The sequence below is a fragment of the Ambystoma mexicanum genome, chromosome 1p (genome assembly GCF_040938575.1).
Source record: "Ambystoma mexicanum isolate Mex_15411 chromosome 1p, UKY_AmexF1_1, whole genome shotgun sequence".
Taxonomy (NCBI): domain Eukaryota; kingdom Metazoa; phylum Chordata; class Amphibia; order Caudata; family Ambystomatidae; genus Ambystoma; species Ambystoma mexicanum.
The window spans coordinates 1,395,107,516-1,395,134,698 of record NC_090921.1 but is presented as its reverse complement, the minus strand read 5'-3'; the positions used below and the strand labels follow the sequence as shown (position 1 = coordinate 1,395,134,698).

Genomic DNA, 27,183 nt, shown 5'->3' with positions numbered 1-27,183 from the left:
GGGGGTGGTGGGAGACATGAGTGGGGGCCTGGTGGAGGTTGCCCCTGGTGGCTGGGGGGTGGGGGTGGTGAGAGACATGGGTGGGGGCCTGGTGGAGGCTGCCCCTGCACTGCTGGGGGGTGGGGGTGTTGGGAGGCATGAGTGGGGGCCTGGTGGAGGGTGCCCCTGGTGGCTGGGGGTTGGGGGTGGTGGGAGACATGGGTGGGGGCCTGGTGGAGGGTGCCCCTGGATGCTGGGGGGTGGGGGTGGTGGGAGACATGAGTGGGGGCCTGGTGGAGGCTGCCCCTGCACTGCTGGGGGGTGGGGGTGGTGGGAGACATGAGTGGGGGCCTGGTGGAGGTTGCCCCTGGTGGCTGGGGGGTGGGGGTGGTGAGAGACATGGGTGGGGGCCTGGTGGAGGCTGCCCCTGCACTGCTGGGGGGTGGGGGTGTTGGGAGACATGGGTGGGGGCCTGGTGGAGGCTGCCCCTGCACTGCTGGGGGGTGGGGGTGCAGGGGGACATGAGCAGGTGTGCAGGGTAGTCCCCTGTTTTGTGGGCTGCCTGCAGGGGCCGTGGAGGGTGTACAGGGAACACCTGTGAGGACCCACCCAGCCTAATCGCGTGTGATAATTCCCGCACACCCCTGTAATACACGTACCTGGCCAAATCGCATGTGAGAATTCCCGCGCACCCCTGTAATACACGTACCCAGCAGAATCGCGTGTAGAACTTCCCGTGTACCCCTGTAATACACGTACCCAGCCAATTCGCATGTGATAATTCCCACGTACCCCTGTAATACATGTACCCTGGCCAATCGCGTGTAGAACTTCCCACGCACCCCTGTAATACACGTACCAAGCCAAATCGCGTGTGATAATTCCTGCGCACCCCTGTAATACACGTACCTGGCCAAATCGCATGTGAGAATTCCCGCGCACCCCTGTAATACACGTACCCAGCCGAATCGCGTGTAGAACTTCCCGTGTACCCCTGTAATACACGTACCCAGCCAAATCGCGTGTGATAATTCCTGCGTACCCCTGTGATACACGTGCCCTGGCTAATCGCGTGTAAAACTTCACGCGTACCCCTGTAATACACGTGCCCTGGCCAATCGCGTGTAGAACTTCCCGTACCCCTGTAATACACGTACCCTGGCTAATCGCGTGTATAACTTCACGCGTACCCCTGATATGCACGTTACCCGCTTTGCGTTCCTTGTTTGGCAGCCCGGTAGACTGGTCCAGGGTTAGCGCAGCCCTTTGCGATGATTTAGCGATTTTGATGGCTTTTCCTTGCGCGAGGGCGTTCTTGGGGGCGTTACTGGCGCTGCTGCAGGGTCGCTGCGATACTCTGCGCCACGGCTGGTTTGGGAGCCTGAAATCCATGAATACGCTGTGCGCGGAAATCGGTTTTTGCGCACGTGCCTGGCGCAGACAATCGCACGCGGACACTCTGCGCCAGCCGCTTGCGACACTTTTCTGCGAAATTCTATGAATTACCCTGTAAGTTTCTGAATGTGATTGGTCAATTCTCTTTGGGGGATATTCACAATGAAAACCGATGGTGGCCTTTCAGGCAGTAAGCACTGGAATTCTAATTGCAGGAGAATCATATTTATTTTTCAGAACTTATCTGTTCACTGGGGAATTATCACATCCTCCATGCCTTCCCCTTTTAGAAACAGGAAACTGTATGAAATCTTTTTGGAAAATATTGTTACAAATATGAATTTCCAAATACAATAGAACGGTTTGTGCTCATCGCATGCTTATACAAAGCACAGCCTAATGTGCACTATATGATCCTATTTCAAACTCCACGATTACAAGTGTGACAGATGCACCGTAACTGAGACGTCTAATTGAACCAACATTTTCAAACGATCCCATATGTTGATAAAATATACATATTTGGATTTGCACAATGTAACTGTGGAAATGTGAATGCTAAAAACATTATTTAGTCAGGCAAACCTCCAGCATGTTTATCTCTGTTCAATTTAAAATAACCTACCTTTATATTTTTCTGTGCCTCTTGTTTCCCCTTCCAGGTGTCAGAGAAAATCACGTCAGCATTTGCATTCTGCAGCAGCAGGTAAAAGAGTCCGTTTTATTTTATTGCAATGAAAGAAACACATCATTATAAGCCCGCCCAACGGCACTCTTCCAACCAAGATTCAACACACTTTTATAGGTTTCTCACTTAGAAGATAAGTAGTCGATACATTCGTGGGTGTACCACATAGCATCACCCTGTAGTACAATTCCCACAGAATTTCGTCCTTATAGAAGTTGCTATCTCCGGAGCGTCCGTCTCTCTCTCTCCTACCTTTTCATCATACCTAGTATATCCTGCATGCCACATTCAGTGAAACACCTGCCTACTTGCATAGCGCTATCTCACATGCTATGCTTTCAGAAGCTGACCCTCTCGCTGGAGGCCTGCCATTTTCTAATTGCACAGCCTGATGGGCTTTACCGCTTCTGAATGCCAATCAACCAGAGGCCTTTGCTGCCCTGTCACTTATAATGCATCATTCAAATGTGGCTATCAGGGTTTGTTCCTAATACCAAACATTATATATTCAAAATGAGAGTTAATTAAAATAGATTTCCACTCACTGCATGTATATAGAAATGTGTGCATTCCCCCCGCCCCCCTTACACAGTGTTTTCAGAGCAGTTGCTCTCTGTATTACTCTTCACAGACAGCTCAGCCTGTGCATTGACTGTTGTCTTTGGACACCCCAGCACAGCATCCGTGTGCCAGTCTCTTGGCCAACAAAAGTACTTACCCAGTCTCACACGTCTTCCATATGACAACTTCTAGTAAACAATGTGGACACTGTAAGGAGTGTTGGATTACAGAGATCAGAGACTTCAAGAATATATTACTTTAAATAGCAAACGTATGATGATATGAGCGGGTCCTGAGCTGCTTACTGACGCCTAGGGTATCCAGAAAAAAAGATGTTTCCCTTCCGCACAGAACAAGCAACCATTCTATGATAGTATATGTTTTAACAATGTCTACCTCTGAACTCTTAACTGGTACTTCAGCCTTTAGAGTGACAGAATGCGTTTGCACAACTGGTCATACCATTTCTTTGCAGCTTACAATGAACTGTTTGCCCTATGCTTTACTGTGATTTCATGCCCACTTTGAAGACAGATGGTCTACACGAATCTGGTTGTGAAGCGTTTTCATTTAGCAGTAAGGCCTAATTGATCTAGGGTTGAGAACCGGTTCTCCAATGACCACATTGTCGCTTTGCTGATTATAGAGAACCGTCTCATGTGTGAAGGTGCTAAAACTCGGGGAAAAGTGGGGGGTGTACAAATGTTAGGTAGCATGTAATGTCTGGACGGTCCTAACGGGTAACTATGCAACATTTGGTGCAGAATGGTGCACAGTGTGGAATTGTATAAGGTACAATGCTTTGCCATGCCACAAACAAACTCACACATGTTCACTTTTATTAGTATAAGTTATATCATGGTTTGCCTTTTATAAAGCATTGAGATTCACGACTCACATCTGTGTTTTCTGAATAAAGACATGCTTGCTTGTAAAATGCAATGCATATTTGCAGCAGAAACTATCATTTTTAAAGCAGCGCGCTTGATCTGCCAGCCGTTACACACGTGCCTTTCCAATGTGAAGAACAGTCCATTGAATGCTTGATATTTCTTTATGGACCAAATTGTCACTAAAGCATGCGTCATTGAAATGCATGCCATTGAAGTGCTGGAGGGAGCAACACAAGCAACACATGCTCTCAATGTGTGCCTTTCCTGACCTGGCATTTTCGTGTTTATAAAGCTAGGTTCCAAAACAGCCTCCACCTGGATGCTGTGGAATAAAACATGTTTTAACTTGCAGGCTTACTTTTGCTGCATACCACCAGGACCATCCACTGAACAACCAAGGAGTAACCAGAAGTCAAGGACACAAGTTGACCCAGATACCCCCCACTCTATAACACAGGCCAAGGTCAAAGAATGATCAGGCAGATTAGAAGTTAAATCAGCATGCAGGACTAGAGGCAAACGAAGGCCCTGATGTTGGTGGTGTCTGAATGATGCACTGGCGTAAGGGGGTTGGCTGGCGATTTTGCTGCCACATTTACAGCTCCACCCAATCACGGTTTCCGGGGGATTCACCTCCAGCTCAGAGCTGGAAGTGAATGTGCCGGCCTTAAAGCCAGTAATAGCGCCAGCCGAACCCCATTGGGTCTGGGGTCTTACCACCCCCCACGCAACTCGGGATTCAGCGCAAATTGTGCCAGACCAAGTTGCGGTAACACTAATTGCATTGGGCGGTAACCCTGTGCAATTTGCACCGGGATAAGAGAGGGGTAACTAGGCGCACTGCCTTGTGTTTTGTAAAAAAAGTCAATGTTCTAAATTCTATGAGGTCATCAGATATTATTTTCAGGTGCGGGGGAGGAAACGTGACCCTGGCACAGGATCACTATAACATATACTTAAAAAAAGAAAAGAGGGGTGACGGGAGGGCTCCTTTCTTTGGATCCAATTTGCACCGGGATACCACCCAAATCATGATGAGGCCCAATGGCCTCATTACAAATTTGGTGATATTCCGGTGGTAGAACCACCGGAATATCACCAAACAAAATTACGGTTGTTAGTACCCATTTATGTAGTCCATAGGACTCCATGGGGATTTCGGTGGAATTACCGTTGGCAGTAATCTAGAAATGTTGCCAATTTGTGGTGGTAAAGCAGTGGAATTACTTCCAGCATTTTGCTGGAGGTTTTCCTCCACCTCACAACCAAAGTTGTAGTATGGTGATGTGGTAATGCTGCAGTAATGCAGTGGCAACCCAGTTACCACTGCATTGCAGCTATTTTATCCTGCACCGCCGTACTTCTAACGAGGCCCAATGACTTAATTGGAGGTTGTTGCCATTCTGCTGGTGTTTGAAAAATGTCTTAACCAGGTATGACTATGTGTGTCATTCACTGAAGTCCTGTTAAAAACAAGCATTGGCAAAGCCACCAGTTTTGGCTTGTGTATACGTATTAGGCATTTGCCAGGCACTGTTTTAGATGCCCAGGTACTTACACCCATTTGCCCCTGCTACCATCAATGAGCAGATAATTCCCTACAGCAGTACCTGGAAAGTGCCTTTCCCATGCCTACACAAGAGCCAAAACTGTTAGCATTGCCAATGCTTATTTCATATTACAGCTACTTTTAAATACAGTTATAACATTATTTTTCACAGTGTAGCATCTCTCCAAAATGTAAGTGCTGCACAAAAATGGTGCCTACGGTCATGTTGTAACTTTGTGGGCCTTTTGATAGGAAAAACAGCAGTGAATCACAAGGACATTTCACCACAGCAACATACGTTAAGAGGAACTTTTCTGAGTGATCATAATTAGTCACGAGCACAGAAGTGTCTTTTTAAAGGTCTAACGATGGAAACAGAAGTGCATGTACTCCATGATTGTGTGGGTTGAAGTGGGGGAGTTGTCTGCCAGATATTACAGAAAAAACGTTAAGGGAAGCAGAGTCCAGCAAGAATGCGAAACATCCACAATTGATCTAAACAGTACATGTTGAGCCCAGTTTATGGGCTCCACAGCAAATTCTAAAGAACTTGTTAGCTCCCAAGTGATATTAAGGTGGTTACAAATCACTATGATGATAGTTGCTGTTTATGAAATAAAATATTTTAATTTCTCACTAGGATGCCAGTCATGTTTTTTCTTTCAACAACAGCCTTACTGAGACCATTGAAGTAACATGATGCTTTTGCTCTCACAACAAGTCACTTCTTTCATTTCAAGCCTAATTACCAATGTGTTCACTTATAAATGCCAACATTTAAAATTGTCAGTTGTGGCAAAGCCCAGGTGAACTTATTAGGCACAATTCCAGATTACTTGAATATTGTGTGATTTTGTTGAGTCGAGCTTCCCCGAACTTCATTCAGGGTTCTTGCAAAGAGATTTGGGCAAAGTACGGCTAAAATGTTATAGATATGACACACATGGTTCAAATTCATAAACAGTTTAGTAGGCAGCGAAGTTGCAGCAGGGTGCCTGAGCAGGTGAGAGAGAGGTAGAGCCTTTAAAATAGGTGATAGTTGTAGGGAATATAGAACATTAAAAAAGGCCTTAGTTCAGAGAGAAGCAGAAAACTAGGTTGTTCAGGAAGAGTGTTAAACTAGATTTAAGTTGAGGAAGAGAAGGAACATTCAAATATGATTTTGTTGAGAGAGATGGTGGCATTTAAAAAAATCTTTAGTTGAGGGAGAGGTAGAGTGAAACTGGATAGGCCATCTTGTTGTTACTAGTAGGAGATGAAAGAATACTAGTGATCACTTTGCTTAACATAAATTCATGTGACAATTCTTGTCAGTGATTCAGCAGTGGGGAAAAAGGCTGCAATTGTTTTGAAGCAGGCAGGGTATACATACAGCGGTTATACTATACTTTTTCTGAGGAATTGAAATACAATTTAAATACGATGAAGGCAGGAAAGTTTATCCAGTGGCTGTAACTTGGTGTGACAACTTTTTCATGAGGAATGAAATACAATATTAGCAAATGTGGTGAGTTGCCAGTTCTGAAGACCCAGGAATGCCAGGATTCCCTATTGGGTTCCCAAGCTGCTGAACACCTGAAATGTGAATTTGTTTGTGTTTGAGGTGTTTCTTGGACAGTGCATGAATCCGGAGTCAGCTGATCCACAGCAAAAGTCTGCACATTCACAGGGAAAGTCCGGGAACACACAGGAAAGTAGAAAAATAAATAGAAATGTTAAAAGAATTGTTCACTACCCCAGATCAATCCCAAAGCACTGACAAGATTACAAATAGCATAAACGCAGCTCAGTAGACTCGCAGCTATGCCTAACACGCAAGCATCCAAAGGAGTTTCCAAAATGGCCACCGGCCTCTATACGGCTTTAGCCAGCCCCTTGATACACCACATGACCTTGGTCACAAGGACCAACTAAGAGAAGGAAAACCCCCTGGGGAACAGGTGCAGCAAATGTGCTTGAACTAAAGCCAGCAGAAACCCAGTTGTCTGACTGTGGGAGAGCTGCCAGCAGAACGACCAGAGTTCCCGAGAAGACCTCAAGTAGGAAGGCTTGGTAAGCAGAGGGGCCAGCAAGGAAGTTGTTGAACCAGAGACTGGTGAGTGACAGAGTGGGAGAAAAGTGTGACGATCACAGGATTTAGAGTTATATGTTCAAAATACACTTTGTTTACCTTTTTAGGACGGGGACAGTTTCGTATAGTAAAAAACAGAGTTATGTGTGAAGAAAATTGTGTAAGAGGAACAGAAAAGGAATTTGATGTTGAAGACAGAGAGAGAAAGTGGCTTAGAAACAGATTGTGGTTGAAAAGAAAATATGGCGCTAAAATATCCAAAGACAACTTTATTAAAGTTTTAGAGTGGGGGAAGTTTGTAAAGAAAGAGACACATTTGATTGCACAGAAAGAGCCTGAACTGGAGGACTTTGGGAAGAGGGGAGAAAACAGGAATGCAGAAAGAATATTAGAAAAGAGATAGAACCACGTGAGGAAGACAACAGTAAAGAACAGGTTGGAGACAGATATTGAAAAAGGTAGAAGCATGGAGGATACGAAATTGGAGACATAAACAAGAGAGGACCAGAGAAAAAGGATACCTTCCGGAGTAAGGATGGACAAGACATTTAGAGAGAAATATGTTGTAAGGGGGATGACAGAAGATTGGAACAAATTTGTGAATTAAAAGATAGATAACATCTTTAGAGATAAGTAAGAGTTGAAAGACTGGAAAGAGGGATAAGCATATATCCCCTGAGAAATAGCAGTAATACTCTAGCCAAGGAGATAGGTAGACTCTCTCCGAGAGAAGATGGAGAAAGGGCGGGTTGTGAAGCAAGATGGAACAAAACCGGGGAAGAGGAAGGAGGTGCAGTGTCACAAAACTGAAATGATGTATTATTTATCAACTTACATTTTTAGGAAGGGAATACTGGACAGTTTAAAAGAAATTACACATAGTGGTCTCTGACAGACAGGACATAGTTAGCCTAATAAAAGTATAACCCAGATTACTCCTGGTTTGCAATTACTTGAAAAAAAGATAGTATGTTTCAGGCCTAGTACTCCCACACAGGACTTTGGCAATTTTAATAGTGGAGATGATTTCTGCTGCACACTTGCAGTGAAATGGTAAAAGAGGAGTGGAGGGAGCCCCCAGGGCAAGAGTGGAATGCTGGGGGAGTGGTGCGTTAATTGAACAAGGTCATTTTAATAGCTAGCTGTGTATCAACTTAATTAGCAAATCTATAGAATTGAATAGCAAATTGCTATGCAACACTGCTAATTTTATGCCTTGCAGCAACAGGACTACATGCTCGGCATGGGCTCCATTGTTGCAATGCTCAAGCTGACACTTAAACAGACTTCTGAGGAGATGCCGTGCTCAACAACTTCACATTAAGTCCTGTCCCATGTGTCCTGTTGTTTGTTACCTGTTCTTGCCTCATTAATTTGTGTATGACCTTGCCTGCCTCGCATACTGCCTTTGCTTCAGCCCCCTAAACTGTAGCCTTTTGCGTAGGCCTCCTGCCTTATGGACTGCCTTTGCTTCAGCTCCCTGAACCTTAGCCTTGAGTGTATGACCTCTACCTGCTTCATGGGTTGGCTTTGCTGCTGCCCTCTGGATTGTAGTTCTGTAATGTTTCCTAGCAGTTATTGAATCTGTCTACTGGAATTCCTCTTGCGATAATTTCTTTTTAACTTTTTGTGCCTTCCATGGGATTACTCTGAAGTCTTATTTTGTGACTTCTGGACTTTGTGATGACTTACTCAGCTGTCAGTGCTGGCTTCCTATTTAGTTTCCCACCTTGTGCCGCTTAGGATGTCCGTGCATTTATTTTTGTTTTTCGCCCTCTTGCATCGTTCATGGTACCTGTTCCCGCTCATCCACATCGGACCATCTGGAGAAACCATCATATATTGACACATACTATCTGCCGTGGGAGGAGCGCAGTATTCCTGCACTCATTCTGATTCATTCTTTTGTTTCTTCCTATAGGAACAGAGGTGTCCCCCTTCAGGTGGGGCCAGCCGCTCAATTAGGAGACTGGCAGGGACGTGAAAAGGTTTTTCGCCCATGAACACTCCAGCCCAGCCCTGAAACTGACATGCAGATGACATTCAACTCTTTTTCAGACTTCCTACTGACTCACTTGCACCTTCTTTCATCCCTATCTGCCATCCAGGCCTGCCTGCTGCACTTCGAACGATCTCCGCCTCAATGCCAGCAAAACTGATAACCTTCCGATTGGGACCCCTGACCCCTCCTTCTTCCCTTCTCTCTGGCCTCCTACCTTGGGCTCTCCCCTGCTCCTTCTTCCGAAGCCAGAAATCTTCAAGTCATCTTTGACTCCCTCTCCTTCCTCCCTCACACTCGGGGCATTTCCAAGAAGTCCCACTTTCAACTCTTCCTTCTAAAAGCAATTCAACCTTTTGTCACCTTCCCCCAGAAGCTCAATGTTTCCCGAGCCCTGGTTCTCGCTAGGCTTGACTATTGCAACAGCCTCCTCCTCAATCTACCTTCTTCCACTCAGCTAATCCATAATAGAGGAGCTAGATTTATCCTTTGCCTTAAGCCAATGGACTGCATCTCTCCTGCCCTAAAAAGTCTCCACTGGCTCCCGGTTGCTGCACAGATCAAATTAAAATCCCTCTGCATCCTCCACAAGGCTGTCTGGGGCCGGTGCCACACTATCTGCGACTCTCTCTTACAAAATACTCTCCCTCTAGACCTCTACGTGCCTCTGGTACCAACTCCCTGTTTGTAAAGCGTTTCACCAAACAGAGAACACAAAGTCATTCGCTTTCCTCAGCTGAATCCCTCCTATGAAACAGCCTCCCCCACCCTCTGCGTCTTGATCATGACCATCTTAAGTTCCAAAAGCCCCTCAAAACTTTCTTTTTTTCCTCCTCCTTCCCTTCTTCCCGCCTCCTCTAATCTTACAGTCGCTCAGTGTCTTAGACCTTCATGCATCCTTGGGCCCCTGACCACTTGCACCCAATCTTCCTAGCTTCTGTCTACCCTCAGCACTTGCCTCGACACAACCTCTGTACTGGATATTCGCACTTGTCCACCCGACACGCACCCTTGACGCATAGCACTTACGATATTGTGCACTTATCTGTGGCTCACCATTGAGCATGGACACCTCAGCACCTACCCCACTGCCCTCTTCATTGCTGTACTTGCACGTTCTGAATACTCACAAGGCATGGTAGGCTCGGCCGTCCCATTCCCCACTGTATTTTGTTTGTATATTTTATTTGAAATGGAATCCCATCTTCCCTCCCTGTTGCCCTGTGGGCACTTTGAAACGGAATTAATTTGCTGTATAAGCACCTAACAAGCAAATACTAAATGACATAAATCTTCCACACATTAATGTTGTGTGTGAGATTAAGTATTACATGCACAAGTACTGCAGCCAAAGCAAGATGAGGAGGAGGTGGTTCATCCATTATTTCTGCTGGGGCAGAAGGGGCTAGGAGTTGCAGATTGTACCTACTGATGACAAGCCATGAAAAACAAAACACAGGTAGAGGAGCAGGATAGAAGATGTTCTGTGTTCCACCCCAACCCACATCCACAGAGGAGTCTAAGAAAAATGATGTTGAGAAGGATAAAGGTTGTGGTAGCCACACAACCAATTCCTGCATCACCACCACCTTTGCAGCCAAATGGCCTTTGTAAGACATACGTTGGTCTACATAGAAAATCTGAAGTGTGGAATGTCTTTGTTCAGAAAACATAAGCACATTATCTCACCAAATACACTTTGTGCAAGAAAGCTGTGTAGTGGGGAAAGGCTGTTAATGTGGTTGCCACATTCTGTTGTCTGGAAAATGTACATGTATATGCCAAAAGTGATGGGTAAAAGGTTTTGGATGAATCTGAACCACTGGCACTGCTCTGGGCAACCTTCCACACCATTGTTTTTTAGCCCGTCGGCACCATTACATTAGGTGTCAAGCCTTATGCAAATCTGTCAGGTACTGCCACCAATGGTAGCAGCCCAGCCCAAACTGCCAGTGCAGGTCCTCTCTGCACAGAATCATAAGCAACCCAATGCATATTTTGGCCTTGTTTGGGATCATCAGTGAAGTGCTGCTTAGTTCTCTATAGCACTGCACGCAAGGGACCCATGTCTAAGTATACCCTCTGTCACACAGGAAGACAAACTATAACCATAAACATATAACCAAAAAAGTGATGGGTGGAAGGTTTTGAATAAATCTGAACCACTCGAACGGACTCGGGCAACCTTCCACAACACTGTTTTTTAGCCCGTGTGCATCATTGCGAAAGGAGTCCAACCATTTGAAAATCAGTCAGCTACTGCCACCAAGGGGAGCAGCCCAGCACGAACTGCTAAGCCAGGCCCCCTCTGCACAAAAAACAAGCAACCCCAAACAGGTTTCAGCCTTGCTGTCCCTCATCAGTGAAGTGCAGCTTGGTTCCCTATGGCACAGCGAGCAAGGGACCCACGTCTGAGTATATCCTCTCTCAGACATGGAGACAAACTATAACCAAAAAAGTGATGGGTAGAGCCTGCTGGGCCTAGAGACCCAAACCAATCCTCACTGATTATGCCCAATGAAGCAAAAAAATGTCTCGGGATGCTTGCAGTCTTGTGCAGAAGGGATGTGACCTAGCAGTTCGGGCTGGACGGTCCCTTTTGGGGTGGGACCAAGCCTGATTTAATGTATTATTTCCCTTTCTGTAGTAGCCTACTAGGCTGAAACATTAAGGTCTGTAGGGTTGCTCAGAGCTGTGTCCATGGTCAAGATTAATTGTAAACCTTCCAGCCATCACCCTTTGATTTTCCTTATGCCATCCAAGTGGGAGGGTATGCCCAGAGGTCGGTCCTAATCCTGCTGGGCCTAGAGATATAAGCTACTTCTTACTTATGACACCCAATGAGGCTTAACTATGTCTGGGATGCTTGTGGTCTTGTGCAGAAGGGTTGTGACCTAGTAATTTGAGCTGGACTGCCTCTTTTGGGGTGGGATCAAACCTGATTTCCATATGCTCTTTCACCTTCTGTAGTGGCTTTGCTGGCTGAAAAACGATTGCCTACAGGGTTGCCGAGAGCTGTGCCCATGGGCAAGATTAATTTGTAACCTTCCAGCCATCACCTTTGAGTTTTGCTTACGGAACATTTACATCTGCCATGCCATGTTCCAAAGTCACTGCAACAATGTGGCAAAATAGTTTACTATTTCCCTCTGGTTTCTGTATAGATGACGTTCTTCTACTTCTGCTTCTCCTCCTCCTCCTCTTCCTCAGTATCACTGGGTTCCAAAGCCACGTGTTGTGCCATAGACTCAAGTGGGTTATAACATTTATCACGCTCATCATATTTGTGGTTCCATATCTTGCGACAGCATTAACCAGACTTCGATTAACCAAGAAGACCTCCAAACTACCCCTCTGATTAGCAGCCAAGCACCAGGCCACCGATAGTCACCCTGAAACTACTATCCTCACATAGTAAATCATACAAGTGCCATTTTCCAACAGCATTAAAAAGACCACATCATTGTTTGTGAGATGGGAAAAGAGTGAACTGTCAAAGGGCGCTAGACTTTTTCAGGACAAATTTACTTGGGGCAGCTGTCTAGGTGCAAATTATGCTTGGTCACAGTTCCTGCCTAATCCAGGGCACAATCTACAGAGCAAGATAGAGTGCCGCATGGCCTGAGCACATACTCTGGGTCACAGTGTAAAATAATTGTCATCGACATTTGGAATATCAATTCATCCTTTGCTACCACATGAGACTCTTTGACTCAGCAAGCAGCCTCCGTGAATTTTTCTATTTGTTTTTTTCCCATCACTTGAAGCCAAAAAACCAACAACTGCGCCTCTTGCCACAGTATGGCAGTGGAGGCAAAACTGTACGACCATGGCAAACAGTTGTGACCGATCTCATGGTGGCTTACGGCAATGGGGCATGCATGCACTTATTTTGTTCTTGTACAGACATGATGGTCCCGGAACTTGCACTGTAGCTACCACGGGAATCTACCAGGTCACATGGCTATTGGGAGGGACCAGTTTTACTGGGGTGCGGGTCTCCAGTGCACAGGGGAGTGGTAGTGCGAGAGTAGCTGCATCAACAATGCTGGTAAGAGGATGATGTAATTAGGGAATTCACCGTTTCTTTGGGTGTGCACTGTCCTGAGGAGAGGGTGTGGGAAACGGATTGATGCTAATCAGTGGAACGGTGCTAGAGGCATTGGAAGGTGTTGGGGTGCTGGGGTGGAAGTCATGGAATGCTGAGGTCGAAGGCAGAAGTAATGCTCATGGGCTTCCTTCTGGGGATCTTCCTCCATGATAAAATGTACATTAAAGGCCCCTCCACATTGTACCCTGTTGCAGCTTAACCTCTGCAGCCAGCCCACCGTGCTTCTCTTGTAGACTCTTCCTTAAGAGACACACATTGTTTCTCAGGAGGCACAGTTTATGCTTCTGAATGCATAGTCCAGTGAATAGCCTCTGCATCCAGGAACACGCTGCGCAAGGGTTGTCCTGCGTGCACTGCACCATTATGCCGGCATTCGAATGCTTTTCTTCTTCATATGAAGAACTTTACTGCAGAGGCGTTGCTGGGGTGGGGTGAGGGGGCTATAGCCCAAGGTCTTTTGGTTGTAGCCCTGGATAGAATCTCAGCAGCTACAACCAAAAGGCTAGCTAATGCCCCACACCCCAATTCCGGACAGTCCTGACATTAGCAAAGCCCAGATCTTTTCCAGACATATCAACACCCCTCCTTTCCTGTACTTCCTAAATCTTAGTTCTATCATTGAAATAAAAGCAGGTTCGGATCTCTGCTCCTTTTCTGTCATAAAAGCATTGTGTACTGATAATTGTAGTTGTGTTGTAAACCTCAATCCATCCCCTGGATCATAGGAACGTTGGTCTGGCCTCCATGGTGTCATACAGTTCCAATCCACCCTTCCAAACAATGTACAGTGGGGGTAGTTGAGGGGTTGGTGCTTATTAAAAGAAACAAGGACACATATATCATAATGACATCAAGGGCCTCAGAAATGGGAAGAACAGTACAATACCCATCACTCAACCACCATACAGTATTCAGCCCTTCCCATGCCAATTTACAATGAATGGCACCCTTGAAAGCTGGAAGAACTGAGCAAAAATGTGCTTGACCTCACACAAATGAGGCTACTGTGGAGTGACATTTGCTGCATCAACATTCTTGCCCCATGTGGGAGGTTGTGGAGAGGGAAAGGAATTAAACATTCACAGGAGGAAACAGTCCTTTCAAGGAGACTGCCTACATAGGAGTATTGCAGCCTTCAGGAGAGCCTGAAAACTTAAGGGAGCTTTAAAGCTCTATAGGAAAGCCTGTGAAAATGTGGGTGTCGCAACACACTGTGGGTGACCCTGTGACCATGAGGGTGGTGGCTGGGGGAGAGCCTGAGAACATTATGGGGGTAGCAATACTACATGGTAGAGGTGGTCAACCTTTGGGATGCAACACTCTGTGGCAAAGCCTGTGAACTTTAAGGGGTGGGTCAGAGAGAAGGCCCTTGAAATCTAGTGGTGGCTGCAGACTGAGGCAGTGTCCATTTCGACCATCGGGTGGCTGCATTCTGTGTGAGAGACTGAGCACCTGTGAAAAGAAGTGGGTGTGAGTTTGACTACAGTAGGACTCAAAAACAGTAGATGCACAAAAGACCATGGCATGTTGCTATCAGCAAGCCACTGATCAAGACTGCTTAGTCGCTAGTACATTTGGCCCTCGCCCAGCCAAGGGCATCATGAAACAACCCCAATTCCCTTTTCTGTGTCTGACATATACCGAGGTAACAAGTCATCCATATCGTCTTAGATGCTGTATTGGCTATGGGTAGATGCCATGCCACAGTCTTCCACAATTAGGTGACTGCTTGTTTATATAAATATCTACTGTTCAACAAGCGGAGCTGAGAGCTTCTCTTGTGGTTAGAGACAATAGACCCAGGTCCAGTAGAAACTCTCTAGAACGGCACTCTTGTGGAACGGAAGATACAATAGCAACTCGCACAAGTGCCACTGGACAGTCGGCCACTTGCTGTATCAATATGTTATGTTATGCTATGTCAAGTTTATGTGATTTATACTGTGCACTGTTGTCAATTTATGGTCTCCAGGCGCACTTGGGGATCTTCAAAGAAAGAGCAGAGGGAAGGGTTTGTTAGCGGGAGGAGAGGGAGAGTGCAAGAGGGTTTCTTGCTCTTCGGTTGGTAGCTTCAGTTCGGAAAAACCAGTCACTGTGTGTTGGGCTTGCTTCTAGGTTCTATGGGTTGGTGGGTGTTCTGGTGTGAGTCTGTATGGTTTATTTTGTGGTGCAGTGTTAGTGGAGTTTGAGCATGCTGCGATTGATTAAGTGCTAGAATGAGGTGTGTATTTGTTATATGAGTCGATGTTGTAGAAGTCATGTGTTGGTGTTATTTTTGGTACCTGTCTGGTGAGTGTGCAGGAATATGGAGAGTTTTAGTAAGGTGATGGTAGGAGTTGAAAGATCCTTAGGCTGGAGTTGTGTAGATTCCTTGGTTTCCACTGGGATGGCTTATCTGCTGGTTAGTGGTATTGTATTTTCTTTATCTGGGCCGGCTCAGTTTGATTGACTTGATTCAGGAGGGTGTATGCAGCACCGTAATTTGAGGTGTTTCACTGTGTATAATGGTTTAGTGTATTTTTCCACCACGTTTTGGGGTTTTAGGTTGGCAAATTAAAGAGCCAACTCTTTAGTAATTTTTTGACGTTCGGATGCTCTTTTATTGTGCATATTTGCTTGGGGGTAAGTTCCAGAGTTTTGTTGAGATGCAGAAGAAGGCTGATCCACTATATTTTATCTTAGAGCATTGTTTGGGTTCAAGGGGTATGTCATTGGTGGCTCTCCGGGCACCTTTCGTTCTATAAATGGTGATTCTTGGCCGTGGATTGCTTTGGGTACACTATGTATGGACCTTTGTAATTCGTGAAGGACTTGACAAGATGCCTGTTTGATAAGCGTGATCCTGGGCATCATGAGTCTTGGACATACAGGATAACCCACCACATGGTGAAAAGATACATACTTGCAGAGAACCAACACCTTTGAGATGCACACCAGAGGGATACTCACAGGAGGAGAGCAATCTGGCATGTTTCGATTCCTAGACAAGGAAGGGAAATAAGCAGTATCCGGTCATTGCATCTAAAACAAAGCATCGACAAACCATACCATTGAACAAAAACATCGAAAAAAACATTGAATGCATTTTCTTCAATGGTAAAGGGTTTAGGTTAGTACAAATGTGTTTTAAAACATTAAAAATGGGGGGTGGGGGAGAACCCCCATAAAAAAATGCACTTGATGTTTTTTTTTAGATGCTTTGGTGTCAATGGTATGGTTTGTCGATGCTTTGACTGTCGATGCAATCACTAGGAACCAAATAAGCACCTTCAAAGAAGATCAAATGCAAAATGCTTAACAGTGAAACGGGTTTGCGAGAAGAGAGTACCAGCAGGACTCGGCAGTAGGTGGGAAGCCACCTGGAGCAAAGAAAAATCAGGAAGCACTCAACTCAGAACACTGCCAGGTATGGAGGGTGCAGGAGTCTTCTGCCTGACTTAAAAATGGCTGTCCACCTTTTTGAAGAAATCAATCGACCGAATGGCAAATTCCTGAAGTGATTGAAGAAAATGACGATAGATACAAGCACATGTCTCCAAGCCAGATTTGAGGAAGAAAACCAGGAGCTTGCTCACAGCTTCATGACAGACATTTAATAGAGATCAGCCCAAGGTGAGAGAGAACACAAAGATTGTTGGGAGTGTTGAGAGCTAATAATGTTAACACTGGAGTATGACCAGCAGATAGAGGGTGAGAATAGTTAGTCTGAAAATTACCCTATGATGGGGAAAATACATATTTACTGGTAAGAACCTTTAGTTAGGGAAGTTTGGGAAACACCAGTATTGCCATAGTTAGGCCCTCGTGACAATTTTAGTTGACCCATCCTCACACCCATACTTTGGTCACCATTATTATTTCCAGTTCATTTTATTTAGCACCTAAAGGTAGTACACAAACCCGTTCTGGCAAAGTTAATAAAGATGCAGAACATTACCTGTGCCTCCTTTGTGTCCTGTTTGTTATTCGTCACAGCAGTAAATGTGATGCAAACTTGTGGATGACCAATCCCCAAATTCAAGGAGCTAGTCAGAGTATAGCTTACAATCAGAGCTCCCCCCCCGCCCCCGCTATAGTCAAAGCATACTCAATTCTACAATGGACACGCATGATGAAGATCACACGCCCACTGGTCGCCTTAATGGTACTGTCTGCATGTGTTTCCAGATGGACAGGAAGTACCACTCGCATAAATAGCGGGTTTGCTTATGCATCCCACCTTCAGAGCACCTGCATTATTTGCAGAGGGTAAATAACATTTATCCACTTTGACTGGTTGAAACTGGCTTCTTAAAGGCACTGGATACATGTTCAAGGTTTACTGCCTGTGTTTTGGTATCTTCCCGCACTAAACCATCTATGCAAGGTAGTCAATGCAATGCATATGCAACCCCTTTCACACATTCCATGGCTCTTGCTTCTGACAAGAAAAAACACCACTAATAAACACTCTCCTGCCTATCCACAAGTACTGTTATCAAAAAAGCATGTCAGTACAAAAGTACTACCATCTGAGTCCTCTCAACACCAATACAAGAGACACTTCCGTTACTACGTTTTGTCCCCATATGCACAAATATAAACACTGCACAGAACATAATAGACATCCTATGGGTCTGTTGAAATAAACACAACATGTGCCTTTCTGTTAACACATGTTCACACTATTACAAATCATTTTCCAAACATAAAATGATACGGCCGTTGCACAATGTTAAACGCGTCCGATAGCTTAAGCACAGGTGTCTGCAACCTGTGGCTCTCCAGATGTTTTAAACTACAACTCAGATCAACCCTAGTCAAACTAAAGAGGGATTGTGGGAGTCTCAGCCCCAAACACATGAGGAGGCAGAGTTTGCAGACTCTGGATTTAGCAGCAGCTGTGTGTAGACCGTGTTCTTGCCAGTGACACAATACATGCTGTCATAGAGCGCGGAAATGAGTGATGCGGCTTCTCAGAGGTGTAGAAACTGTCCTGGTTGTTATGAAAGAAGTGTTGACTTAAAAGTAGAATTGGGGAGACATGAGTTTTTTTCTAGGCGTTTGATCAAGTAGGCAATATTTTTGGGCAGCCGAGACAAGGTTTATTTCGAAGGGGAGAGACCATGGCCTGGGTGCAGGTCCAACGGATACGACGGCAGCAAGTGGGGCTGGCATGTTAATAGCACCCACATTGTCGCGGGAATGGATGATGTATGGATCGGTAAATAGGTGAGGCTGACTCTTGTGGTAGGTTTGTCACCACCGGTGACATTGGGAAAGAGAAGATCAGTTTGTGAAAAGTACAGACAAAGAAACAAGTGCAATTACGTTGTTGTACAAATATTCACTGACAGCAGAAAGTGAAAGTGACCAGGACTGCACTTAAACAAAGTTCCATGTAATGGCTGCCACTGTGTTAGACTAGTCCTCACTCTTAGATATGATCCCTGATGTTGGAGATCAGAAGAAGGCGATGGGTAGGCCTGCCACTGTTAATAGCCAACTATATAATGTGGGCAATAAATAGTAGCCAGTGAAAGGGCAGGCCGCCACTGAAGTCAAGGATTGGAAGTTCAGGGGTGTGACTGTAAACATATGGCAATCAATGTGCAAGGTCGCCCCCCCCCCTCCCCGTCTAAGTGTGAATCGGTTAACGATGGAAAACAGGAGGACACATACCACGGGCAGAATTACCTTCTCCTGCAAAAGCCACCCCAAAACTGTGATGGACTTCTTCGACAGCAGCAGCAGTCACAGGAAATAATGGCAGGTTTGGGCCGTATTGAAGGCACAGAGAATACAGCAGCACAAGGTAGAACCCCACAGTGTAAGACATTTATAACCCAGGCTAAAGTGGCTTAATGATCTAGACACGGTCACCATTGCTTTGGCAATTACGTGACCGTCCCTCAGTGAGGGATGGACACCACTGCCTGGTCAGTGGGGAGAGCAGCAGTCTGGCAGTCGATTGGAAGGAGGTGCTGGATAGAAGAGGGCGGATTCGGACAGCAAGGAGAAGTGCTGATGGATCCAAGCTGCAAAGGCTGTCGCAGGATGTCAGGTATCTGAGGGGGCCAGCTATCTGGGGGTGGGAGAGATAAGGTCGGTTTGAAGTGCGTGGCGCATCAGTGGTTCAATGCTTAGCATTCATCCTCTTGGCTCTTTATGCTACAACTTTATTGTTGTTGTTTTTATGTATGCAATCACCTAATGTAACCAATCATCATTAAAAGTCGATTCACAGAGGAGTGACAGTTGAGCTTAACCGAATTTGAATTCTGTGCAAATCTGAAGTGAACTAATGTACCCGGTATATCATACACTGATCTAGAGTCATCTCTCTCTCTCTCTCTCTCTCTCTCTCTCTTTCTCTCTCTCACTGTTTCTCTCCACCGCCCTCTCTCTCTTGCCCTCCCTCTCGCCCTTTTTCTCCCTCTTTCACTCTCTCCCTTTCTCTCACTGTTCCGTCTTTCTCGGTCTCACTCTATGGGCCTCATCACGAATTGGGCGGTATTACTGTTGGGATACTGCCGGGGCTATTAGCGTTACCGCCAACCCCCCCCCCGGCGCTATTAGCGCTGGATCATGAGTTTGGCAGAACGGTAATTCCCCATTGGGCCCATTCGGGAATTCCCAATTCCCCATTAGGCCCAAAGGGGAATTTTTGGCATTTGTACCGTCGGCGGTATTACCGTGCGGTAATAGCACCGAGAGCTGGCAGTAAATCCAGCAAAATCTGTGATTTGGCAGACCCTTAAATGGAGCAGTAATAGTGTTACCACTGCATTTAAGGTTTACCGCCAAACTCGTGATGAGGCAGTATGACTCTATGGGCCTCATTACGACTTTGGAGGTAGCTATGCCGCCATTAGTGCCATGGCTGCCTCCAAAATCGTGTCCGGGTAGGCAGAGTGGGTACTCACCGGGGCATTCCGACCTATGCGGACCCAGTAAGTCCCCATTCCAAATAACATTCCCCATTCCCATTTGAGCCCCCATAGGGCTCAATGGGAATGAGGAAGGCGCTAATAACGGGCTCGCAAATTGCGGGCCCGTTATTAGCTCCAAGGTCCCTAACAGGTCCCGTAAAGAACGGATGGTCAAGCTAACCGTTCCTGCTGGGACCCGCTAAGGGACCTTGGAATAGGGCAGTAAGGGTTTTCCGGCACCGGTCTCCTTACCGGTGCCCGTTAACCCTTACCGCCCACCTCGTAATGAGGCGCTATGACTTTTGATCTCTGTGCATGGGAGCCATGCTATCAGATACATGAAAACATGAAGGGGAGGTACTGTTGTTTTTTTATCTAAAGAAGCTAGTGAAAAATACAATTATTTGTGTTTAAAGTTCCTTTTTAAAATTTTTTAGAAAATCCATTTCTAATGGTTACTTCCAGTCTATTGTGTAGTCATAATAAAATGTTTACACTTGTCTTATTTAGCAAAACCATTATCAAAACCTAGAATAAACAAACATTATTTTCTGATACAAGGTTAGCAGTTCAAGACATTCAGGAACACTCTGTGACAAATCTGGACTATTTGTCCCTTCTCTCCAGAGGGGAGCTACCCCCTCAGAGGGTAGGGAGGACCCTCTCTAGGAGATTGGGCAAGCAAGCCCTCACTGGGAGTGAGTCCCCTCTTGGGGACAAGGATTCCCATTCCGGTAAGTAACGCCATGTTCAGAGTAGCTTGCATGGGAATCAGAAAGACTGTTGTTACTTCTGTTTTGGATTCGCCTGGTAGTGACATTTCTTCAATCTCTTTGGCTTTAGGCAATGCTGGATCCCGCCTGAACTCCACAGTCAAAGAGGAATGACACACCCCTTTTCTTTGTAATGACGTACATAGAACCATGAGGAACTTGGAAATGGAGAAAAAGAATCCTATGCAGAGGCGAGCCTCTGACGATAGGACGTCCTGGAGGGGCAGATTTACGCTTGACCGTGGAGTCACCAGTAGTGTGGAGAGCGAGCAAATCGCTAGCAAGACGCCACAAGGCTGGCATCCTCATCAGCAAAGAAGCCAAGGTCGAAATAAAGACTAGGACGGTAAAGCAGCCATCTTGCCTGGTACCGCAACCACATGGAAGCCGTGGTGGGCCTGGGACCCATTAACTGATGAAGAGACCTGACCGCAGCGGAGAGACCAAATCCCCGATCTCTGCATACAAAGTGCATTGCCTGTCGAGCCATGCAGCGGAAGTAAAGCGAGCGCTCCCGAAGAAGTAACATTGTTGAAAGGTGTGAACTGGGAAATTTGTCCCTGGGAAAGCCACAAGAGTTACGGATCCAGATAAACCCAATTGGGCAGACGCCCTACTGATGCAGAGCTAAAGGCAAGCCTGTCAGAAGGCCAGAGGGCTTTGGAGAACCCTGAGAAACTGAGAAACGGTAATACCCATGGCTGGGAAAGTCACAAGGGTTACAGGAGCAAAGAAAACCCAAACGGGTAGATGGGCCACCGAGTCCCAACAAAATTAAGTCTGTCAGAGGGACAGAAGACTTTCGGGAGCCCAGGAAACAAAAAACATAACATTCAGAACTGGAGAGAAAGGGAACCTTGAGGGTTCCAGTCCTTAAGCACAAAACAAGAACATTGTCAAGCACCAAATCAGAAATGGTGTAATTGCATTAAGAAAATGTTTTCTTCCTGAAAAGAGGGAACCATATGCAATTAGAACTTGGAGCACAGAACCTGCAGAGAGGTGGAGGACTGAACTGTGAGACATTGACAATCTTTTAAAAATCAAAACTTCCTGTAAAAGGGATTCAAGTGATTGCACCAGGCAAAAGCCAAGGACAAAGGCTATTGGTCCAGTCTCCTTCTTTTTTGTTATTTGTTTTCCAATGTGGTAGTGCCAGATAGCTTAAAAGGTTTGGACTAAGGACTATTTATGTTGGACTATGACAAGCACCCTTACATTTAGTTTGTTAGGGAGGGAATTAGGGCAAGTTAGGTGTTTTATTATTTAAATAAACACCCTTGAATATGTCATACCTTATTCTGACTCCTTCTTTTGGTTCGTCCCAACTCCTACTGTACTAAATTACCTCTGGGTCAAGGAGAAAAGGACAAATAGCACCCATGAATGTCATTTTGCAGGAGGCACAAGAACGACAATAGATCTAAATAATTGACAAACATGTATTTGCTAAAAGGGCTGTGTGCTTAAATCACTGAGTACATAATGCCTGAGTACATAATGTACAGTGGCCGTTGTGCTTGTTACATTTTTCACAACACTCACCCCGTAGCATTAAAATGTTTAAACCACAAATACTCATGTGGTCAGCCTCAGGATTTGAAAGTCAGGATAAAATGGCTGTGACATCTGTCCCTTTATTAAGGTCACATGGTTGGCTTGCTTCTTGTTTCTGTAGAATTTTAGAAAGCGGGGAAGGGGCTCACTGTACCCTTACCCAGTCCCCAAGGCATAGGCATCCTTAGAGGATTATATTTATCTAGGATCTTAAATGTGAAAACTGGTTCATAGTCATTTTTTCTAAAACAAAAATGTCGAAAGTCATTTTTTCGGAAAAAAAATGTCGAAAAAAAAGTCGAATTTCTTTTTCAATATGTTTTTTTTTCGAAATGGGGGGTTTCCCCCCTAGCCCCCCTTTTATTCTATTTTTTTTTTATTTTACCGCTTTTCTTTTATTCCCGGACCCCAAAATAAATATATAATTTTAAAAAAAAGAATTCAACTTTTTTTTTTCGATATATTTTTTCGACATTATTGTCTTTCGACATTATGCTTTCGAAAAAATGACTGCACACCGTGAAAACTAGGCCTGCAGCTTATTTGGCAAGCAAAATGGCAATGTTTCATAGAATTAAAACAATCTAAAAATATATATATTTATTCCAATCTTATTAAAATGGCCCCTGTTAGATGAAGAAGACAGTCCCTGGGTAGTTTATGATGAGGCATGCTTTGTGAACTTTAGACAACGAGATTTTTGTGAAGCCTTTAAATCAGACATTGTATTTGAAATGCAGATTTTCCCCATCGACTCTCAAGAGATCAGTGCTTTAAGTGACATAAAAAAAAACAGTTTGTTTGGTGGGATGAAGCTTCACAAAATAATACATACTTGGAGCTGTGGTCTAAGAAGCATAAATAAGGATGTGTGGTTAAATACTTGCAGTAAAGAATGCTCTATCAGGAGAGCATTTGCTTCAGTGACACGTGTGTCATCTGCAGATAAAGTATTCATATCCCTGGTAAAAAAAATAAAAAAGAGCAGAGCAGGGGTTTAATTCCCCGCTTCTGGAGATCTGTGTGATCTAAATGTGAAGTGCAGGCCACAGGGAGGGCATAGCTCAGTCCAGAAATGTGTGTCCAACCTAAATGTTCCAATCGCGGTAAGGCTGCATCGGGGTACACTCTGCAATGCAGTACATGTACCTTGCAGGGTACATCCTCATAGTTTAAATTCATTGATACAAATGTGTTGTTAATTCTTGCGATCCATATGTAGCCTGCCGGTTCCAGTCCAAAATGAAAAGCTCAAGAGGTTATGTGACTGTTGCAGAGATAATAATAATAATAATAATTTAATTAATTTGGCATTTTTTTTGGGCATTTAATTAATTTGGCATTTTTTATAGCGCTACGAACCCTGAGGTATCTGAGCACTGCTTATTATTACCCACTGTGTGTGATGCTCATTTATCGAGCTCAGAAGGATGAAAAGCTGAGTTTGGCCCTGCCGGGATTCGAACCTGCGTTAGCAGGCTCTACTCGCTGTGCCACTTGACCGGCATATGTGTGTTATCTATAGGGCAACTCTTCCAAATGTTGCCACTTGATGGCTGCGCTACCACTTGATTTTTTTATCCTTTGCTCAGCACTTTCCACTTGTCCCTACCCCCCTGCACTTTCCCCCTTCCCTCTCCCCTCCACTTGCACATTCTAAATGCCATTGGGCCTAGTAAGATCGTTCTTTTGTTCTCCCATGTTCCCCTCCCTTGCCTCGTCGCGCTCTGAAACACTTGTATATGAGCGCGATGCAAATAAAATATCATATCATTTCATATCAAACCCAGCAAGACAGCTCTGCAGAGAAGTATGCCTTTTCAGATCTCTCTACATAACTAACATAACACAGGTACTGCACGGTCACCAATGTGACCACCTTTCCATCAGGTCATAGTGAGAACTATTGCTGCAGGATTTAGATATCACACACCTTAACTGTTTTATGATACACACACTGTTATGTTACGTTTTATCTCCAAACCATGTGTTATTTCCTGCTGGAACTCCCTTTAAAAAAAACATCCCCCGATGTAGCATGGTTTAAAAAAAATCTTTTAGGTAAACCTGGATAAACTCTTTAGAAAGTGGTTCACTGGTCTTCACAAATCTCTACGTGAGATTTGACTTGGTTCAGAAGTCCCCACACACCTATGCCACTGAACAAATCTGCCTGAATGTCTGTCTAAGGCAAAGAATATCCAGGAATGTTTAGGGAGGTTCGGGGTCGTTTTGTTTTCAGGGCAGGAGTTCTTAGCCAAAACATCATTGGACATACGCCTTATACATGGTTAGGCTGCGGAACGAAAGGGAAGGGGTGAGGGGAAGAAAGTCTTAGAGGTGATGGTGGAAAAACGCTTTGAAAAGAGGTCATGGATTATTTTCCAACTGCAGATATTATCCAGATCAGACATCATTTTAAACTGCATTACGATATCTAAGTAGGTTAAGCACTGCTACAGGGATGCATGTGGATCCCCAAGAAGTAAGGTTTGAATATGAGTGAGAAAGCAGAATTCCTCACTTTTGAAGTTGATAAAATACACTCAAATGGAGTGAGTGATTCTCCAGTTTCTTGGCAACCTGTTCTTCTGTAGGTGGGGATCAGAGTTAATTACATATCTGGCATGTCTAAGCCTACTTTAATTCTTGGTAATATATCTTACAATGAGTACCACTAAGCAGTGGAAAGGAATAACATAGGGCCTCATTCCGAGATTGGTGGTAGTCATGGCGCTATTTGCGCCATCACTGCCACCAATAACGGGTCCGGCACCGGTGTTTTTCAATGGGGACTTACCTGTGTAGTCCGACCCTGGCGGGACCAGTAAGTCCCCATTGAACAAGCCATTCCCCATTCCCATTTGAGCCCCCATAGGGCTCAATGGGAATGGGGAAGGCGCTAATAACGGGCTTGCAACTTGCAAGCCCGTTATTAGCGCCCTGGTCCATTAGCGCGACCCGTAAGGGACGTGTGGTCTGACCACACGTTCCTAACGGTCCCCGCCGAGGGACCTTGGAATAGGGTGGTAAGGGATTACCAACACCGGTCTGCTTACCGGTGCCCGGTATCCCTTACCGCCCCGGTCGTAATGACCCCCATAGTGCGTTTATGGATGGCATCTTGCTTTGCAATGAACATATGATTAGAACAGGGTTAGTCATATGATAAGTGTGCGTGATAAAGTCTATTATCAGTCTGTGCTTGCATGCCTTAGGATCACTGAGACTGGAAAATGTGCAATCGGTAGAGGTCAGGGATGACAGACATTAACCTTGCGGAGGCCACTGGGGTTGGGAATAGTCAGGCAATCATACATAATGCAGCCATTCCTCCTTCTTTGGGTTGCTACATGAGTACCACTGAGGTTAGTAATGTTACAGTAAGGGAGTTCATGTGAAGTATTTATCTCTCATAAGGCCTGTTTGGCTGGGGTAAAGACTGCCACACGGCAAGCATGCATGATGAAGAGAATCATCTGACTGAGGTTGTGTACCTGAGTACCAATGAGGTACATAATATTACAATATGGAGAGTGCATGCCTGGCAAGTGAGTACATCAACAGAACCTATTGGGCGAGACCAGGCTCAGTCACAAGTCAAGCATCGATGATGCCAGTCTGGAGTACGAATCAATCATGTGCCAAACAGTCATGATGCAGCCATTCAAACCTAAGCGGTCATTGAAGCGAGGCCCATTCATATGAGTTTAGATTTTGTACCCACTGACTACAGAAACGCCCATCAGTTTTCAACTGTCGTATCTTAACCCACGGTGAGTGTCCAAATGTCTTACAGTGTAGGAAGGTTGGACAAACTCTGAATCGGTTTCTGACTGCCACTGAATAAATTGTCCCATCATGCAAAGCCAGTGAATCATAACTTTGACACTTTGTGCCCGACACGCCAATTGGCTGATCAAAAATACAAATAAACGCAAAACTCCTGTGCTCTTCAGAAAGTAAACATTCTTTCAACCTCACAAATGTTTTGTGCAGCAGCACATTAGTCAAAAAGGAAGGTATTAAACACATGTAACCACTCGCTATGCTCCTAACGGAACTTTTTGAGCTACAGGTCAAAGGGTTTGATGACTAAAGTAACACATCAAACGTTGTAGGGGTGCTGCAAACCCCCCTCATCTCTTGATATCCCCTGAGCCATCCCATCCAAGATGTTGTGACTACGCAAGTTCAGAATGAGAGGTAGAGACTTTTGCTTCATGGCGATAATGTTCCGTTGGTTGTATACAAATTGTTCAAGTCACAATTGCTCGAATGACAATTGACCTTTTCACAATTGACCTAATTGTGAAGGTCATTTGTTACATATATGCGGGGGGAAACCCCCCACAAACCCCCACCCAATGCAAAAAACCCCACCAAAACCCTATATATATATATATATATATATATATATATATCACCAAACAGATATATGTCAATTGTGAAAAGGTCAATTCGGACCCTTGAAATTAGGTACATTTTTCATTCGAGCAATTGTGTTCGAACAATTTGGGTAATACCGTTCCGTTTCAAGCCTGTATCATGGCATGCTTTTCAGGTCTAGATATTAATGTCCTCTTCAATTTTAGATGATAGAAAAGGGACACTTTAAATAACGTTTTTGCCCAAAAAAAATCATATCCTAATGTACATTTTGAGCTACACATCATTCTAACTTAAGTTCTTTTTT

General features: G+C 44.9%; 1 long non-coding RNA gene across 3 annotated transcripts in view; it reads left to right on the top strand.

The window, feature by feature from the left end:
• LOC138454866 (uncharacterized) overlaps positions 1 to 27,183 on the top strand; it is a 388,570-nt gene that overhangs the window by 112,966 nt on the left and 248,421 nt on the right. For 2 of the 3 annotated variants that reach the window (XR_011261539.1, XR_011261527.1), the window contains exon 2: positions 2,037 to 2,080. This is a non-coding gene — a long non-coding RNA (uncharacterized lncRNA). Of the gene's footprint in view, positions 1 to 2,036; positions 2,081 to 21,000; positions 22,223 to 27,183 lie in introns of those variants that run through there. The other variant, XR_011261533.1, reaches the window with a different exon arrangement.